The sequence below is a fragment of the Mustelus asterias genome, chromosome 4 (genome assembly GCF_964213995.1).
Source record: "Mustelus asterias chromosome 4, sMusAst1.hap1.1, whole genome shotgun sequence".
NCBI classification, from domain to species: Eukaryota; Metazoa; Chordata; class Chondrichthyes; order Carcharhiniformes; family Triakidae; genus Mustelus; species Mustelus asterias.
In genome coordinates this window covers 42123207-42143620 of record NC_135804.1, presented here as the reverse complement: position 1 = coordinate 42143620, position 20414 = coordinate 42123207, and the positions used below count along the sequence as shown (strand labels likewise).

At 42.8% G+C, this 20414-nt stretch overlaps 1 protein-coding gene across 4 annotated transcripts in view; it reads right to left on the bottom strand.

Annotated features, from left to right (window-relative positions):
* The window catches only part of chd9 (chromodomain helicase DNA binding protein 9), a 270685-nt gene that overhangs the window by 208670 nt on the left and 41601 nt on the right, over nucleotides 1–20414 (bottom strand). The window lies entirely within an intron of this gene.

Sequence of the window (20414 nt, the reverse complement as noted above, 5' to 3'; positions counted from 1 at the left end):
CTAACGACAGATCAAAGACTGGACGCTTTATTTACGGTCACGTAGACATTAAACAACTCTGAAGATAAAGCAATAAAATTAACTCTGATTTTTAGTTAATATCAATTTAGATGATCACAATTATTATTAGAGGAGGAAAGAATCATATAAGGCCTTAGTACCTTGGGTTAATAGAGCCAGAAGGAGGAGAAATGTATAAATAATTAATCACAGTGCCTTTTCCTGATCATTAATGAGTAGCTTTGTCTGGAAGATGTCAAAAATTCAAAATCAGCACCAGCATGATTGAATAATGTGCCAACATTGACTGACCAGGTCCCTACATAAGGAACTGCGACTTAAGAGAGCCTTCCAGAACAGTTATACCTCACAAGAAATCATTCTCTTCTCTAGAGCAAAGGTGAAGGTGAAAAATTGGGCAGACAGAGATGTTGTAGATCACTAACCAATAAGTATAGAGACATGTTAGGCCACTTGGTGGAAGGAAAGACATTTTAAAACCTCTCCATTTTAGTAGGGTCTGGAAGTACAGTTGCATCAGTTCAGGCGTGACACTTCCACTTTTAATACGTGAAACAAATCTAAGCTGCAACATCTTCCATGCTGCCAGCACCCGTAGAGATTACTTACCTCCCGACATCGTGAGAAAGGTAAATACACACCTTGCAATTTGGCCACACATTTAAGGCATAGATGGAAATGTCATCAGGACATTCCAGAAAGACTTTGCAGTGAGTGCTCACCAATCATATTATATAAAGACTCAGGAATTAACCATTATTGCCAAGCCATGGTAGTAGATGGGTGCCACATGTGTGAATGGTGCACATCATTTGCAAGAATAAAAATAATCCATCAGGTAGGTACTGTCTTTCTTAAATCAAAACAAAAATGATGGGAATACATAGGTCTACAAACAGAAGTTAACATTGGGTATAACAACTTAGTTAGAAAAGATCAACATGCGAGTGTGTATCCTTTCTTTACAGCTACCGACAGACATAATGCTTATTTTAAGCATTTTCTGCTCCTATTTCTGATTTCAAGCATTTGTGTTTTTCTTCCCCTTCATTTCTAACGTAACACATTCTTTGTGTTATACTATGTAGAGAATGCCAAGCAAAGTGGTGGAAACATAAGGAGGATGGGAGGTCTGCCAAACGGTACTGTGCATTGGCAGCCAAATCTACTTGAATGTGAAGACTGTTTCTTATGGCAGCCTCGCATGTGTTACCGAGTGAAACTGACTGAGATACCCAGGAACTAGCCTTACAATATGCCAGACGTCGTCCTGTTAGAGGGTAGCGTTGAGAGTTACATTCCATTATCTGCTTGGCTAACCACTGCTTCAATATAAATGTTCCTGTCATAGGGACGGGGGAGGTGGGGGGGGCGCTGGCTCAGACGAAAGAACCAAGTAATTGTCAAGACTACTTAAAAGTCTTTCTTTGCAAGAGATGTAATATTTAAAGGATCTAAGAGCATCTATATACTTGGGAGGAATTGGGCAGCGGAATGGATGTAGTAAAAAAGTGAAAATAATATAACTACCTACATTGTTAATACACATTGTCCGCCAGTGAATAAAACAAATTTTTTTCTCAGCTGAAACGGAGAAGCAAACTAACAAAATAATAGCTACAAACAAGTTCTGAGGACCACAGTGTTTCAATGTCAAATCAAATACAGCCAATAACCAAAGCAAACCTAATGCACAGAAGAGATACAAACGAGGTTTGAACTGCACTTTGCTCTTACTGGAGTGCTGTCAATAGAAGGATCAGATACTTCAAATAAAGATAGCACTCAATAATATAAACAATCTCGTCTACATACAACTGGAATTTTAGTCCAGCATTCAGGCTCACTAAACATCCTGATCATTCAGTCTTGAGCATGATCTATTTTTTGATCTATCTAAATTGCTTAGCTATACAATGTTTTAAAATTTTAAATTATTTCACAGGGTGTGGCTATGTCAGCATTTATTTTCTATCCAAAATAACCTTGAGAAGATGGTGATGTGCTGTCTTCTTGAACTGCTGCAGTCCATGTGGTGTAGGTACAGCCACAATGCTGTTACAGAGGGAGTTCCAGGATTTTAACCCAGTAAAGGAATGGTGATATAGTTCCAAGCCAGGATGGCGAGTGGCTTGGAGGGGAACTTGCAGGTGGTGGTGGCCCCATGCATCTGCTGTTCTTGCCTTTCTAGGTGGTAGAGGTTGTGGATTTGGAAGGTGCTGCCTAAAGTCAAAAGTCCATTTCAGAAACTTTCTTGGATAATGATTCGAGTAGCTTCCCGCTCGTTTGCCAGGAATCTCTGCCCCAAGGCTACTTTGTGTTGATGATAATAGTTATTGCAACAACAGATTCTTGGGTGTCGTCAAAACTTTGCACTTTAAGAATCAACATCTGAAGGATACCCCACACTATTCGGATCAATCACCTCCCTGGAGGACTCAATTTAACTTATCTTTGCTATTGATGAACTTCAGTGTCACTAGTTGATGCAAATGCAAACTCTACTTCATCTGATGCACAGGCATTCCCAGCATCAACCAAACTGCTCATGTTCATTTGTACTATTATCGTTTATTAGAAATAATGTGGCACATTACAACTTTTTCTGGATACATTTTGGGAGTCTTGTATTCAGGCAGCAGACATTAGTCCAACAATCATTGACGGGACCACTGTAATTAGCATAATGTTTAATTGGCTTTGACAGGCATTTCTAACCTATGGTGGCACATTGTTTTTAATGCAGTTAGTATACTGCATTGGTCACTGCAGTGGAGCACAGATGATCACAATCCGGTTGAATTTCTTTTTTGCAGATAAATTGCAATTTATCTCTTAGCATTCAAATTGCTTGTGCTTCATTATGGGTTCTCTGTACCAGTGAAAAGGTGTATAGGGACTAATGATACCAAGTGCCCTGAAAAGCATAGCTGTTTCCTTTCTACGCCACTTTTGAAATGGACAATCTAGTGTGAAACTTTTAAGACCATGATCACCTACTGCCAATACCTTAATCTTGGATAAAGAGAGAGATCCAGACAAGCCAGATTAATTTACTGGGTAGCATGTCTGATTTCAACTGCCTCTGTTGAGAGGTTAGAAACTTTGTTCCAAACTTTGGTAATTACAGGCCTAAAACAAGCAGCATGAAACTCCAACTAGTGAAATACAAGCTGCCTTCATATGAAGGAGGACATATCAGGAATATCTGTCTGTAGCATTCCAATTTGCACGCAGCTCAGTTTGCAAATGTTGCAAACTGAATATTTACAGAATGCAAAATAATAAATTTTGACCAACAGCAGCAACAATTGCTTTCCCTCTCCCCATGTCTCTCTCTAATATTTACACAAGTACAGCCAAGATGTCAGTAAACACGGTTTAGAGGAAATGTTACCCAAGAGTAAGAATTGCAATGCTAACGCAGTGCAATGGTATCAATCTAATCATTGTTTGGGTGGCACAGTGCTTAGCACTGCTGCCTCAAAGCACCAAGGATCCAAGTTCAATTCTAGCCTTGGTCACAGTCTGTGTGGAGTTTGAATGTTCTCCCCATGTCTGCGCGGGTTTCCTCTGGGTGCTCCAGTTTCTTCCCACAGTTCAAAGATGTGCAGGTTAGGTTGATTGATCATGCTAAACTGCCACTTAGTATCCCAGGATGTGCAGGTTGGGGGAGGGGTTAACAGAGGTTACGGGGATAGAGCCTGGGTGGGATTATTATTGGTGCAGGCTCGATGGACCGAAAGGCCTCCTTCTGTACTTTAGGGATTCTATGAATGAACAAAACTGGTCAGGTTATCAATTGAGATTTCCAATCCCATTTACACTTAAAACTACCAGCAACCTATAACTTTCATGTATGGCTTGGCTTATATAAATAAATGTAAATGCTCTAAAAGTAGCAAGTTGTGTCAAGAAAAAGATATCCTGTTAACTGCAAATTGCCACAAAATGCTGACCAATTTGCCTTGCTCTACCAGTAGCTTTACAAAAGTGACATCTTGCCCTTAGTCTCCCCATGATTCTCATGAAATTTCTGTATTTGAACATTTAATTCTTGTTTTATTCATAAATTCATTTACAGGATGTGCATTGTATGCCGGTGCTGCAGTCAAGGCAAGCATTTAATGTCCATTCCTAGTTGCCTTTGAGATGATGGCGAGCCTTCATGAATCTATCTGAATGACTTTCTAGGCCTTTTTAGAGGGCGCTTAAGGGTCAACCACACTGCTGTGAATCTGAAGTCATGTACAAAGAACAACAAAGAACAAAGAACAGTAAAGCACAGGAAACAGGCTCTTCAGCCCTCCAAGCCTGTGCCGCTCATTGGTCCAACTAGACCATTCGCTTGTATCCCTCCATTCCCAGACTGCTCATGTGGCTATCCAGGTAAGTCTTAAACGATGCCAGCATGTCTGCCTCCACCACACTACTTGGCAGCGCATTCCAGGCCCCCACCAGACTCTGTGTAAAAAACGTCCCTCTGATATCTGAGTTATACCTCGCCCCTCTCACCTTGAGCCCGTGACCCCTCGTGATCATCACCTCCGATCTGGGAAAAAGCTTCCCACTGTTCACCCTGTCTATACCCTTCATAATCTTGTACACCTCTATTAGGTCTCCCCTCATTCTCCGTCTTTCCAGGGAGAACAAGCCCAGTTTACCCAATCTCTCCTCATAGCTAAGACCCTCTATACCAGGCAACATCCTGGTAAACCTTCTCTGCACTCTCTCCAAAGCCTCCACGACCTTCTGGTAGTGCGGCGACCAGAACTGGACGCAGTACTCCAAATGTGGCCTAACCAGCGTTCTATACAGCTGCAACATCAGACTCCAGCTTCTATACTCTATACCCCGTCCTATAAAGGCAAGCCTTCTTGCCTTCTTCACCACCTTTGCTGCCTCCTTCAAGGATTTGTGGACTTGCACACCTAGGTCCCTCTGTGTTTCTATACTCCTGATGACTCTGCCATTTATTGTATAACTCCCCCCTACATTAGTTCTTCCAAAATGCATCACTTCGCATTTATTCGGATTAAATTCCATCTGCCATTTCTCCGCCCAATTTTCCAGCCTATCTATATCCTGCTGTATTGTCCAACAATGTTCATCGCTATCCGCAAGTCCAGCCATCTTCGTGTCATCCACAAACTTACTGATGACACCAGTTACACCTTCCTCCAAATCATTTATATATATCACAAATAGCAGAGGTCCCAGTACAGAGCCCTGCGGAACACCACTGGTCACAGACCTCCAGCCGGAAAAAGACCCTTCGACTGCTACCCTCTGTCTCCTGTGGCCAAGCCAGTTTTCTACCCATCTAGCCACCTCTCCTCGTATCCCATGAGCCTTAACCTTCTTAACCAACCTGCCATGAGGGACCTTGTCAAATGCCTTACTGAAATCCATATAGAAGACATCCACGGCCCTTCCTTCGTCAACCGTTTTTGTCACTTCCTCAAAAAACTCCACCAAATGTGTAAGGCATGACCTCCCTCTTACAAAACCATGCTGTCTGTCACTAATGAGATTGTTCCGTTCTAAATGCGCATACATCCTGTCTCTAAGAATCCTCTCCAACAACTTCCCTACCACGGGCGTCAAGCTCACTGGCCTATAATTACCCGGATTATCCCTGCTACCCTTCTTAAATAACGGTACCACATTCGCTATCCTCCAATCCTCAGGGACCTCATCTGTGTCCAACGAAGAGACAAAGATTTCCGTCAGAGGCCCAGCAATTACATCTCTTGTCTCCCTGAGCAGTCTAGGATAGATGCCATCAGGCCCTAACACCAGTGCTGTTACCTAAAAAACCTAACACTTCCTCCCTTGTAATGGAGATTCTCTCTAACGGGTCAACACCTCCCTCTGAGACACTCCCAGTCAACAAGTCCCTTTCCTTTGTGAATAACGATGCAAAGTATTCATTTAGGATCTCCCCTACTCCCTTGGGTTCTAAGCATAATTCCCCTCCTTTGTCCCTGTATAGTTCACACTGGGCAAGGATGGCGGATTTTCTTTCCGAAAGGACATTCGTGAACTAGATTTAAAAACAAAAGATGCTGAAAATACTCAACAGGTCTGGCAGCACCTGTGGAGAGCGAAACAGAGTTATGGTTCAGGTCAAGTTTTCTTCAGAAACTTTGCTCCAGTGAACTTGGGAGTTTTTTTTTCCCAAACAAAAGATCCATTAAAATGGTTCTGTGGATGAGGTGCTTCAAAGATGGAGAAAGACTGGAGAAACTGGGGCCTTTCTCATTGGAGAAGAGAAGGTTGAAAGGAGGTTTGATAGAGAGATTCTAAATCACTGGAGGCCTGGACAGTAGATCAGGGATACTGTTGCCATTTGATAGATCGAGAACCAAGTTTAAGGTTACCTCTAAAAGAAGCAATGGCGACATGAGGAAAAACTTCTTCACGCAGTGAGTGGTCAAGATCTGGAATGCACTGCTTGAGAGTGTGGTGGAGACAGATTCAGTCGAGGCATTCAAGAGGGAGCTGGATTATAAGGATGTGCAGGGCTACAGCGAGAAGGCTGTGGAGTGACACTCAGTGAATTACTCCTTCAGAGAACCAACACAAGACACAGCGGGCCAAAATGTTGCTGGCCTGTGCTGTAACCATTCTATAACAAATCGGGCAGCTTCATGCTCACCATTACTGATCAGCTGGATTTATTTGTGTCACAGGAAGCAATTCCTGCACATACACAGATGCTGTGTCAGAGCCTGTGATGGGCTGGACAGTGACATGCCAGGCAGTTGCCTGCATCAAAGACTAATTCCAATTTACCCTAGATAATTCTAGGGAGTTTTCCAGTACAGGCACTGTCCAGCACAATGCTGCCTTAAGAACTGGTAAACTGGCGCGCAATTAGAAACAGAAGAACTTCTTTAGTTTTTAAAACTGGTTTATTGACAGCCCCTCACCACTTGCCCTGCTCCCCGGTTCCTCTCACTGTTTCACCCACTCACCCTGCCACTCTCACTTCAACTGCTATCCACTAACTTAATTTACCACAAAGCTCAGTCCAGTAATTAACAGTGCAAGTGCTATTACCCAAGTGTTAATGTCAACCAATTGATCCCCTTTGTTCAGAGTGAACAATTAGAAAATTGTGGAGTCTTATTCTTCCAGAGTGAATTATTGGAGATTTTGTAGAAGCCCATTTTTAAAAATATTACATTTCATTTGTCTTTTAGTCTCAATTCAGCCTTTCCTTCTCTATTTCCCTTTTTGTACCTGATCTAATTTGCCATCCTTCATGTTTAATTGCGTCCTTAAATAAGGAGATGCATTCATGTTGTTTATTGTCCGGTATTGTTTATCATTTATTTATTAGTGTCACAAGTAGGCTTACATTAACACTGCAATGAAGATACTGTGAAAATCCCCTTGTCGCCACACTCTAGCGCCTGTTCGGGCCCACTGAGGGAGAATTCAGCATGGCCAATGCACCTAACCAGCAATTCCTTCGGACTGTGGGAGGAATCCGGAACACCCGGAGGAAACCCACGCAGACACGGGGAGTAGGTGCAGACTCCACACAGACCCAAGCCGGGAATCGAACCTGGATCCCTAGCACTGTGAGGCAGCAGTGCAAAAAACTGTGCCACCCATAATGTGTCAATATACTTGGTTCTTCAACATTCACCAAACATTCATACATTCACTACAGATGCTGGAACAAACTTCAGGTGGAGCAGATTTAAGGCAGTGTGCATCAGCACAGAAGTTACGAACAGTTCAAGCAAACTGCATGCCTGTGCACAGCTAAATGTAAACAAGTGTGTTTGGATAGTGTGCGGCTAAAGGTTAACGGTAGTTTTTTTGAGTTTTATTTAGTGTCGAGATCACAAAGTCGCTTTTATATTGCCGCTGTTTTCATTTGGATTCTGAAAGACTGGCGTCTGTGAGCAAGCCCCTGAAAATTTACACAACTAATACCAGCTCCCTTATCCCAGCAGCAGAACCATATTCATAAATTTAAAACCACAGCCCACGTTTCACATGACAGAACTGGAACAATTCCACTGCACTGACGTAAGCAGATTCTCTGCTGTTATGTAGAAAAATCTGAAGACAGCAGGAATTATGGTCAGTTATATGCTTTCTAACAGAGACAAGGGGTGAATCAGTTTCACCAGAAATCCTGCTGGTCAAGAACATTCAATGCCATTACCAAGGAACTACAATTTCTTCCTGGGCTCAGGCAGAAGACGATACACAAAATATGAGGTGCTCACTCATTTGTTTTTCCTTTCCTCTTTCTCAGGGGGAGTGCCACTCAAAAGGTCCATGACCAGCTCCTAAACAGCAGTGGTTTGCCAGTCAAGGATATGCTCATGGCGTGCAGTCTGAAAGGTTAAGTCTCTCTCCGAATGAAGAACAGAAATATTGGCTTGCCTGCACAGAGCATGAATGGGACCATCAAGAGCCTGTTCCAAACACCGCTGTACTGATGATATCTTCAGTAAGAGTTTTAACAACACCAGGTTAAAGTCCAACAGGTTTATTTGGTAGCAAATGCCATTAGCTTTCGGAGCCCTGCTCCTTCGTCAGATGGAGCAGATATCCACTCCATCTGACGAAGGAGCAGGGCTCCGAAAGCTAATGGCATTTGCTACCAAATAAACCTGTTGGACTTTAACCTGGTGTTGTTAAAACTCGTACGGTGTTTACCCCAGTCCAACGCCGGCATCTCCACATCTGATGATATCTTAACAGCGAACCTTAAATTTTAATAATTACGGTAACCACAAGTACAGAATGGGCCTGTAACTTCCTCGGAGAAGCAATCAGCAGTGGATTGCCACTCCATACTGACTTACCCATGCTTAAATTCCAAAGCGCCCATCTCACCTGACCTTCCTGACTCAGGCTGGGTGAGACTGAAGAAGTGAAACATGTCCATGGCTCCAGTAGCGAAGTGTGAAAGGAGCGGAGTTAAAGAGGACACACACCCTGTTTTTTTTTACAGCACTAGCTGCCATAAAGCAGGTGAGCTTGAAGGTCCCACTGAAAGGGAGATGATAACTTTCTATGGTAAGTGAATGGGATCTAGGGGTTCAGACAGCAGCCGGGGGCGGAGCTAGGTGGGTTGGTGAGGTCAGGTCGAGGGCGTACGGGGTTCCTGTGGGGTCTTTAAAATAGTTACTCTAAATTAGAAGTGCTTTATTTCCTACTACCTCTTTCAGAGTAACTACCAGAACCATCTGAAGTTAGTGACTCAAATCACTTTGCTGATGGCTGCCAGTGCAGCACAATTGTCCAGGGGAAGTTAACGCTTCTGGACAATTGCTGGGTAAACCCTCACCTGGGAACTTCCAAAAGGGATTTGCCAGTCCACCACCAATTCCACACACCCCCCCGCTCCCACCCCCTCCTCCAACCACCCTCCTGCGAATCCAATACTGGGGAGTCAGGAAATTATAGCCCATTATATAACCTGTACCCGTCATTAGGAAACACCAACCACTCCTGAGGAACTAGAAGAGGAGGGAGGCTTGACAAAATTTTGTCCATTAAGTGGCTGCCACACACATCCCTTTAACTGCAATATTAATTGGGTTCCGCATTATAAAGAATGTGATGTGCAGTCATCGAATGTAAACCAGTCTGGCATTTCTGTCCCTTGGCACTTAGGAGCAGTCGATAAATGGTGTACTGTGACTAGTTGGAAAAAATGTCTTCTAGTGTGCAGGCGATAGGAAGCAAAAGGGGAAGGTGGCTATGTTGGTATAATCCCAGCAGCTGTTTAGCTTGGTTTTACTGAATTCTATAATGTCGTGCATTTGATGATTTTTGTGGGGGTGAAGGAGGAAACAGTTTGTGTACAGATAGGAGGAGAGACTGGGAAACACACAAGGCAATAAATGGGAGCTATCAAAATAATTAATTTTAAGTGCATGTTTTATAAACAGCAAAACTGATTCAATAATAAAATTGAGCTTTATTGATTTTATATACCATACAGATCAAGCCTCTTGAAATCGTGCATTTGAGAAACTTTGGCAATTGTATCATTTTATTAAAATCAGTACAGTGGCTGAGTATAGGGACAAGCAACCAAGAGGTCATGACTTCAAATCAAATCGTGGCAAGTTATAAAATTGAATTCTATAAAACCTGGTAAATGTGCGACCTAGTAGCAAATGACCACTAAAGCAGCTGAATTGGTGTGTGTGACTCTAGCCCCACAGTGAGTGACTGGTAATACCCTCAGGGTATAATGAGACACTGAAAGACGTATAGGATAATAGCATCTACAGATTGACAAATGGTTTGTCGGTGTTACCTACCTACCTCCCGAGAACATGTTTAATGTTAAAGTATTAAGTTGTGAATCCTTAGTTCACATCAGTTTCACAATTTTAAACACTGGTCTCAAAATCTAATTTTTCCTCTGCAGCTCCCAACCATCCCAAATCTTACTATGTTTACCTAGTGGTAGATTATATCATAGTATTCCTTTTTTATGATTGACATGCCTTGAGACCTTTTAAGCTCATGCAGGTGAAGGTTTGAATGTGTGAAAATCACTGCTGATATGTCTTTTAATTTTAAAAGCTAGTCACCAGAGAGGCATGCCTGTGTAGAATATCACAAAATTTACATTGATTAGCAGGTTTGGTATAAGTAAGCACTCAAAATGTTGTGAAAGAGAGAGGGTCAGTAGACTATCGGCCTGGTAAAAGCAGCAGCTTTGAAAGTGCAGTTATAAATGGCTTAAGGCTCTACCACCAATGTCAGGATGCAGAGTGGGCGACATAAAAGAGCATGTATGAGAAGGCAGGCAAGTACAAACTAGGATAGAAGGTTTAAATGTACTGTAGACAAATGCCATGAAGGTATTTGTAATTGAGCACAAGTATTCTGAAGTCAATGTGTTGGTGACTAAGCGATCTGGAAAGACAAAGGCAATGGGGAAACTGTATAAATAGTACAGGGTGGAGCTGGGGAAGTTAGCGAGGAAAGCTTAGAGGTGACCAATATATGGATGAGAATTTCAGGAAATGTTGTACTGCACTCCTAATTGCATAGAAACTACAAAACAGTAACAGGCTATTGGGTTCAAACACTCAATACCCCTGACCTCACTGAGGTACACAGGCTCCTGATAGAACATCAATTTTAAAATTCGCATTCCCATTTTCAAATCCCTCCATGGCCTTGGCTCTCCCTACCCCGTCTCCTGCAGCCTCACAGCTCTCTGCACTCCACCTATTTTAATTGCATTACTACTGGTGGCCATGCCTTCAGCTGCTGAACTCTGAAATTCCCTCCTTAACCCTCTTCTTCCTTTGAGACACCCCTTAAAATCTACCACTGACAAAGCGTTTGGTTATCACCCCAACAGCTCCTTGTGTGATTCATCAAATTGATTGATAAAGCTTCTTAGAAGAACCCTGGGATGTTTAATACATTAAAAATGTTATATATATATATATATGCAAGTTGTCATCACAGTTTATCCTTGCGTGAACATTAGTCACAATCTCGTGTGGAATCGGCTGACGTCGGTGGTGGTGGAGGCAAACTCGTTGGGGTCTTTTAAGAGACTTCTGGATGAGTACATGGGATTTAATGGGATTGAGGGCTATAGATAGGCCTAGAGGTGGGGATGTGATCGGCGCAACTTGTGGGCCGAAGGGCCTGTTTGTGCTGTGACTTTCTATGTTCTATGTTCTATGTATCATTCCCAATTCCCTTTATATCCCTGTTCTTCAATCAGCTACCTGGATGTTTCTTAAATGCTGCCACGGTCTTTGCTACAATCACTAATTTTGGTTTTGCATTACACAACCTCTCAACATTGCAATTCTTTTTCCTGCTTTCTATCCCATACGTACTACACTTAATCGTATAACTGCAGGCCTGTTTTAGTTCTCTTCACTTTTTTGTCCACTTCATCATCTCATCAATATTCCTTTACACCTTGCTCTAGTCCTCAAGAATTTTTGCTGCACCCATTTCATTTGTCATCCACAAATTTGGACACAAATCCTTCTAGAGATATCTAAATTACTTAAGTACACAGTGAACATAGCCCCAGAGTGCCTTGTGCAACATCTCCACTCACTTCTAACCCCTCTAAAAAAACTGTCCTTAATTCTCCTCTAACCAGCTTTACCAGAACTGAACATATTATTCTAAGCATGGTCGCATGGAGCACTCGACAGGCTTAACAGAACATGGAGACTTGCACTCTAATCTTCTAGCTGTATCTCTTAGCATTGTTATTTGCATATTGTCTATAATGTGATTAGTTGACCATCATTTTCAGGTCATTTTCCAAGTTTCTTTCTGCTAATTGAATATCATATTGTATACTTCTACAACGCAATTCTTTTCAACTTACTTCTGCTCTTACCTGTCCAATCGTTGCCAGAGTGAGTGTCTCCAGCATTAGCTTTCCTTCCAAACTCACATCATTACTGCCAAAGTCCTGCACAGTCTATCCAGTCTACCTCATTGACATTTGTCATTACCTGAAGACATGGGGTCAGATTCCATATCTACCCAGAGCACCCGGATCTACCTATATATTTTGCGAACCTCCATTATTTCTCCTGCCTACTGGCCAATGTTACTCCGTCAACAAAATTAAATTAAATGGTAATTCATCTCATTGCTGCCTGTGGTACCTGGACATGGACAAACGGACTGCCACATCTGTCTCTATATACCACTATACTGCACAGTCTTTCCTTGTTTGAAGGAAATAGGGTGTTTCTGGCAGACATAATAAGGTTTTAAATTAATGCATTTTGGTTTATTTCTATTGATGTTTTCCATAAGGGGCTATTAAGGAAATAAGAATTTTCCTGCATCTCTTGCAAGAACCATGCACAGTGAAAAAAAGCACTGCTATTATAATGCTTGACTGATTGTTTGAAAAAACAGTTCTTGACCTTGAACATAAAAGTCAGTAGGTCACTCTGAACTACTGCTTCACAATTAGGAAAAGTAATTTTCCCCACAGCAAAATGGACTTGTTCCTATGGACAGGTTACAGTTAGCTGGTTAAAAGTAGTAAAATAAAGTTTCCTGCTAACCTCGACGTACCTGTCTGTTTCAGCTGGTTGTGTCTTTTTTTTATCTTTTCATGAGATGTGGGCGATGCTGGCTGGGCCAGTATTTATCGCCCATCCCTTATTGCTCTTGCTTGGCCATTTCCGAGCACAGTTAAGAGTCAACTACATTGCTGTGGGTCTGGAGTCACATGTAAAGGAGTCACTAAAAGGACATTAGTGAATCAGGTGGGTTTTTACAACAATCGACAATGGTTTCATGATCTTCATTAGACTTTTAATTCCAGATTTAATTTTTTTTTTCCACCACCTACTGTGGTGGAATTTGAACCCAGGTCCCCAGACCTGGGTTTCTCGATTACTAGTCCAATGACAATATCAATATGCCACCACTTCCCCAAACAGGGAAACAGGACAAGTTTTGTTTTACCCCCAACAAACTTACTTAATTCACCCATCGTCTCATGATGCTGATTGCAACAGAGGCTACAGTAATAGAAAGAGCAGTGCAGCCTCGAATTAGTGAATTCATTAATTTGAAAGAACTCAATAAGACATGATGCTGAAGCATCTAGAATTAATAACTAATCCTATATTATACATCCATGGCAATGTGTGAGTGAGCCATGTTCAACAGGAATATCTTATACATAGTAGCTACAATATAAAGACTTCTCAAATTGGTTTGCTCCAGATTCATGGAAAAAGTCTACAAGCCCAGACACACGTCCTGTGTACCACAAGTCATGCCATCATGTGTGCCGAACTGGACTTAAAAAATAAGAGATGTTGGATAGACTGGCTGTGCTTAAAGTTGACAAGCCACCAGGGCCGGATGAGTGTACCCAAGGACGTGGAAGAAAGTAAGGGTGGAAATTGCAGAGGAACTGGCCATAATTTTCCAATCCTCATTAAATACAGGACTGGTGCCAGAGAACTGGAGAATTGCACTTTTTTTTTTAAAAAGGACGCAAGGGAAATCCCATCAACTGTAGGGGCACTCGAGTCAGTTTGACCCCAGTGGTGAGTACATTTTTAGAAGCAATCTTGGACAAAATTAACAGTCACCGAGAACAAATGTGAATTAAGGAAAGCCAGCACTGATTTGTTAAGACCGAGTCTGGTTTAATTAACTTGCTTAGGTATTTTGATGAGGGAACAGAGGTGGTTGATGAGTTATGCGGCCGACGTGGTGTGCGTGGACTTCCAAAAATGTTTGCTAATGTGCCACATAACATGCTTTCCAGCAAAGTTGAAGCTCATGAAATAAAAGGGACAGTGTAGCATGGATACAAAGTTGGCTAAATGACAGAAAGCGGTAATGGCAAACAGCTGTTTTTTGGACTGGAGGAAGTTGTATCGTGAGGAGTTCCCAAGGGGTTGGTGTTAGAAGCACTGGTTGTTTTGACCTACAGCAATGACCTTGATTTGGGTGTACATGGCACAATTTCAAAATTTGCAAATTACACAAAACCTGGAAGTACTCTGACTGTGAGGAGGACAGTGATCGAATTCACGAGGACTTATGACAGGCTGATGGAACGGTCAGACAAGTGGCGGATTAAAGTTAATGCAGACAAGTGTGAAGTGATTCATTTTAGTGGGAAGAATCAGGAAAGGCAAGATAAGATGAAGTGTACAATTCTAAAAAGGGTGCAGGAGTAGAGACAACTGATTGAAGGTGGCAAGGAAGGTTGGAAAAGCAGTTAATTAAGCACACAGGATCCGTAAAACACTGGCTTGGCCTCAGTCGGAGTATCTTGTTCTCATCTGGGCATCACACTTTAAAGGAGGACGTGGAAGGGATTGGATACAGTGCAGAAAAGATACACAAGAATGGTTCATGGATGAGGAACTTCACTTACATGGATAGAGCGGAGAAGCTGGGACTGTTCTCCTTGGAGAAGAGAAGGTTGAGAGGAGATTTGATAGGAGTGTTCAAAATCATGAAGATATTTGACAGAGTAGGTGGGAAGAAACTTCCCATTGGTGGAAGGATCAAGAACCAGAGGGCACAGATTTAAGGGATTGGCAAAAGACACAATGACATGAGGAAATAAAGTATTTTTATATTTGTGCACATTCAGGATCTGAAATGCAATCCCAGAGTGTGTGGCGGAGCCAAATTAAATGGAGACCTTCACAAGAGAATTGGACAATTATCTGAAATGAAAGAATTGCAAGGCTACATGAACATTTGCAAGGCAGAAGCGAAGGGTTAAATGGGACTCCTTCTGTGCAATAACCATTCCATGATTCTAAATAAATCTCATTTGCACAAGTCTACTGGGCCAGGGAGCAACCTCAAATCAGTAGCTAGATGTATGGGGAGAGAAATGTATTCATGTGTCCCACTTCCAGTGGCACTATGCAGGCTTGCATCAATGGCAGCACAATGACACAATGGCTAGCACTGCTGCCTCACGGCGCCAGGGACACAGGTTCAATTCCAGCCTCAGGTAACTGTCTATGTGGAGTTTGATTGATTGGCCATGCTAAATTGACCCTTAGTGTCAGGGGATTAGCAAGGTAAATACATGGGGTTACGGGGGTGGGACTTTTGTTCGTACAGGCTCTATGGGCCGAATGGCCTCCTTTTGCACTGTAGGGATTCTATGATTTGAGCAATTTGCCTGCTGAAGCATTTAAGGTTCAGCAGGGTGGCACGGTCTCACAGTGGTTAGCACTGCTGCCTCACAGCACCAGGGACCCGGGTTCGACTCCAGCCTTGGGTGACTGCCTATGTGGAGTTTGCACTTCTCCCTGTGTCTGCATGGGTTTCCTCTGGGTGCTCCAGTTTCCTCCCACAGTCTAAAGACGTGCAGGCTAGGTCATGCAGGACATGCAGGATTAACCATGCTAAATTGCCCTTAGTGTCCCAAGATGTGTAGGTTAGGATGATTAATGGGGTAAATTTGTGGGGTAATGGGGATAGGGCCTGGGTAAGATGCTCTGTCGGAGAGTCGGTGCAGACTCAATGGGCCGAATGGCCTCTTTCTACACTGCCTGGATTCTATAATCACTTAAAGATAAAGCTTTAAAGTTCAGTTATTGACTTCTCAACTTTATTCATCACCAAGTACTTCAACCCTTTGTACAATATACCCATTATTTCTTTGCCTTTAGTTATAACTTTGTACCCAACCTAAACACACTTAATTGTCTGTACAGCAATAAAAGACCCCACGCACCTCGGACATGCTCTCTTCCACCTCCTTCCATCGGGAAAAAGATACAAAAGTCTGAGGACACATACCAACCGACTCAAGAACAGTTTCTTCTCTGCTGCCAGACTTTTGAATGGACCTATCTTGCATTAAGTTGGTCTTTCCCCCAAGGAAAAGATCAACTTAATGCAAAAACCCCAAGGCTTTTTACTCTTATGTGAGGAATAAAAGAATGACCAGGGTGAAGTTGGGGCCGGTCAAGGATGGCTGTGGGAATTTGTGCATGGAATCAGAAGAGATAGGAGAGGTGATGAATGAATACTTTTCTTCGGTGTTCACCAAGGAGAGGGGCCATGTTTTTGAGGAAGAGAGGGTGTCACAGGCTGATAGGCTGGAGGAAGTAGATGTTCGGAGGGAAATGTACTAGCAATTTTGAATAAACTGAAAGTTTATAAGTCCCCTGGGCCTAATGAAATATATCCTAGGATTCTTTGGGAGGCAAGGGATGAGATAGCAGAGCCTTTGGCATTGATCTTTGCGTCCTCACTGTCCACGGGGGTGGTGCCAGAGGACTGGAGAGTGGCGAATGTTGTTCCTCTGTTTAAGAAAGGGAATAGAAATGACCCTGGTAATTATAGGCCGGTTAGTCTTACTTCGGTGGTCGGTAAGTTGATGGAAAAGGTCCTTAGGGATGGGATTTACGACCATTTAGAAAGATGCAGCTTAATCCGGGATAGTCAGCACGGATTTGTGAAGGGCAAGTCTTGCCTCACAAATTTGATAGAATTTTTTGAGGAGGTAACTAAGTGTGTTGATGAAGGTAGTGCAGTTGATGTCATATACATGGATTTTAGTAAGGCGTTTGATAAAGTCCCCCATGGTCGGCTTATGAAGAAAGTAAGGATGTGTGGGATAGAGGGAAGTTTGGCCGATTGGATAGGTAACTGGCTATCTAACAGAAGACAGAGGGTGGTGGTGGATGGAAAATTTTCGGACTGGAAACCGGTTACCAGCGGAGTGCCACAGGGATCAGTGCTTGGTCCTCTGCTATTTGTAATTTTTATAAATAACTCGAGAAGGGGGCTGAAGGGTGGATCAGTAAATTTGATGATGACACCAAAATTGGAGGAGTAGTGGATGAGGTGGAGGGCTGTTGTAGGCTGCAAAGGGATATAGATAGGATGCAGAGCTGGGCTGAAAAATGGCAAATGGAGTTTAATCCTGATAAATGTGAGGTGATTCATTTTGGGAGGACAAATTTGAATGTGGATTACAGGGTCAAAGGTAGGGTTCTGAAGAATGTGGAGGAACAGAGAGATCTTGGGGTTCATATCCACAGATCTCTGAAGGTTGCCACTCAAGTGGATAGAGCCGTGAAGAAGGCCTGTAGTGTGTTGGTGCTCATTAACAGGGGGTTTGAGTTTAAGAACCATGGGGTTATGCTGCAACTGTATAGGACCTTGGTGAGACCACATTTGGAATATTGCGTGCAGTTCTGGTCACCTCACTATAAGAAGGATGTGGAAACACTGGAAAGGGTGCAAAGGAGATTTACCAGGATGCTGCCTGGTTTGGAGGGTAGGTCTTATGAGGAAAGGTTGAGGGAACTTGGGCTTTTCTCTTTGGAGCAGAGGAAGTTGAGAGGAGACTTGATAGAGGTTTATAAGATGATGAGGGGGATAGATAGAGTGAACGTTCAAAGACTATTTCCTCGGGTGAATGGAGCGGTAACTAGGGGGCACAACTATAGGGTTCATGGTAGGGGATATAGGAAGGATGTCCGAGGTAGGTTTTTTACTCAGAGAGTGGTTGGGGTGTGGAATGGACTGCCTGCAGGGATAGTGGAGTCAGAAACTTTAGGAACATTTAAGAAGCTATTGGATAGGCACATGGAGCACTTCGGGATGATAGGGAGGAAATAGCTTGATCTGGGTTTCGGACAAAGCTCGGCACAACATCGTGGGCCGAAGGGCCTGTGCTGTGCTGTACTATTCTATGTTTCTCTACACCCTAGCTATGACTGTAACATTACATTCTGCACTCTCTCCTTTCCTTCTCTACGTACGGTATGCTTAGTCTGAATAGCATACAAGCAACAATATTTTTCACTGTATACTAATACGTGACAATGAATTAAATCAATCAAATCAAATGTAAAATGTAAAGCCATCAAGGTGGCTATATCTATTAATGCAGGAAAATAGGGCAACTGAAGTGTGCTACACTGGTAAAATCACTTTTGAATTAGTCTCTGAAACATTAAAGCCTCAGATACATTGGAAATGATTTAGCAACCAAATAAGTCTGTTTATTACGATGCTAAAATTCTGACACTCTGCACATCTTCTGTCAATGTGATATCCTTGCGCAAGATAATTCTATCATTAGCATCTCTAGGTACAGCGATCTCCAATTCAATGTGTGCAGATAAATCACTTGCTAAAATTCAGAAAGACAACCCGCACAAGCCAGGAGCTCAGATTCATAGAATCCCTACAGTGCAGAAGGAGGCTATTCTGCCCATCGAACCTGCACCGACAACAAACCTGTCCAGGCCCTATCCCCATAACCCCACATATTTACCCTGCTAATCCTGTAATGTTACAGCCACCAGGTAAGTGATTGGTTGGCGACTGGGGCAAGTAGTTTTTCCTTTTCTTTTTTTCTCTTGGCATTGTAGTTGTTGTTGTAAGTTAACATAAAGGTTAAGTCATGACAGGAGATCACACACCCATGTTCATGCTCCTCTTGTGCAATGTGGGAATTCAGGGGCCCTTCCAGTGTCCCTGGCTCCTTCATGTGCAAGGAATGTGTCCAACTGCAGCTCCTGTTAGACCACTTGATGGTTCTGGAGCTGATATGTCAGCAGACTATGGGAAGATGTAAAAACAACAGGGTTGCTGCGATAGGCGATTTTAACTTCCCCAACATAGACTGGGATTCCTTTAGTGCCAGGGGCTTGGATGGGGCAGAGTTTGTTCAGTGTGTTCAAGAGTGCTTCTTGAGGCAACATATAGATAGTCCAACTCAAGAAGGGGCAATCTTAAACCTGGTTCTGGGAAATGAGCCTGGACAGATGATTGATGTCTCAGTGGGGGACCATTTTGGGAACAGTGATCACAATTCTATAAGTTTCAAGATACTTGTAGACAAGGATAGAAGTAGTCCCAGAGTGAAAGTACTAAATTGGGGGAAGGCAAATTATGACAGTATTAGGCAGGAGCTAGGGACTGTAGACTGGGGATGGCTGTTTGAGGGTAAATCCACATCCGATATGTGGGAGTCTTTTAAAAGTCAGTCGTTAACAATTCAGGACGAGTATGTCCCTCTAAAAATGAAGGATAAAGATGGCAAGATTCAGGAACCCTGGATGACAAGAGAGATTGTGAGCTTTGTGGAAAAAAAAGGAGGCATACATAAATTTCATACAAAGATAACAGGAAAGAGCTTAAACGGGGCTTATGAGGGAAAAAAAGGGACCATGAAAGGTCCTTGGCAGGCAGGCTTAAGGAAAATTCCAAAGCTTTTTATGCATATATAAGGAGGAAGAGGGTAGCTAAGGAAAGGGTAGGTCCATTCAAGGACAGTGGAGGGAATTTGTATGTGGGGCCAAATGAGGTGGTGAGGTCCGTAACAAGTACTTGCATCAGTATTCACAAAGGAGAAGGATATGGCGGATAGGGAGTGCAGAAAGGATGATGTGACATTCTAGGACATGTTGAGATAAAAAGGGAGGAGGTTTGGAAGTTTTGAAAAACATTAAGGTGGACAAGTCCCCAGGGCCAGATAGGGTCTATCCCAGAATACTGAGAGAGGCGAGGGAAGAAATTGCTGAGGCCTTGGCCAAAATCTTTGTATCCTCTTTAGCCACGGGCGAGCTACCAGAGGACTGAAAAGTAGCTAACATTTTTCCTCTGTTTAAGAAGGGCAGAAGCGACAATCTGGAAAATTACAGGCCTGTGAGCCTTACATCAGTGTGGGGATATTATTGGAGAAGATTCTTAGGGACAGGATGTACTCACATCTGGAAGAGAATAGGCTTATTAGCGATAGACAGCATGGTTTTGTGAAGGAGAGGTCGTGTCTCACAAAACCGATTGAGTTCTTTGAGGAAATGACAAGAAAAATTGACCAGGGCAGTGGATGTTGTATACATGAACTTTGGTAAAGCCATTAATAAGGTTCC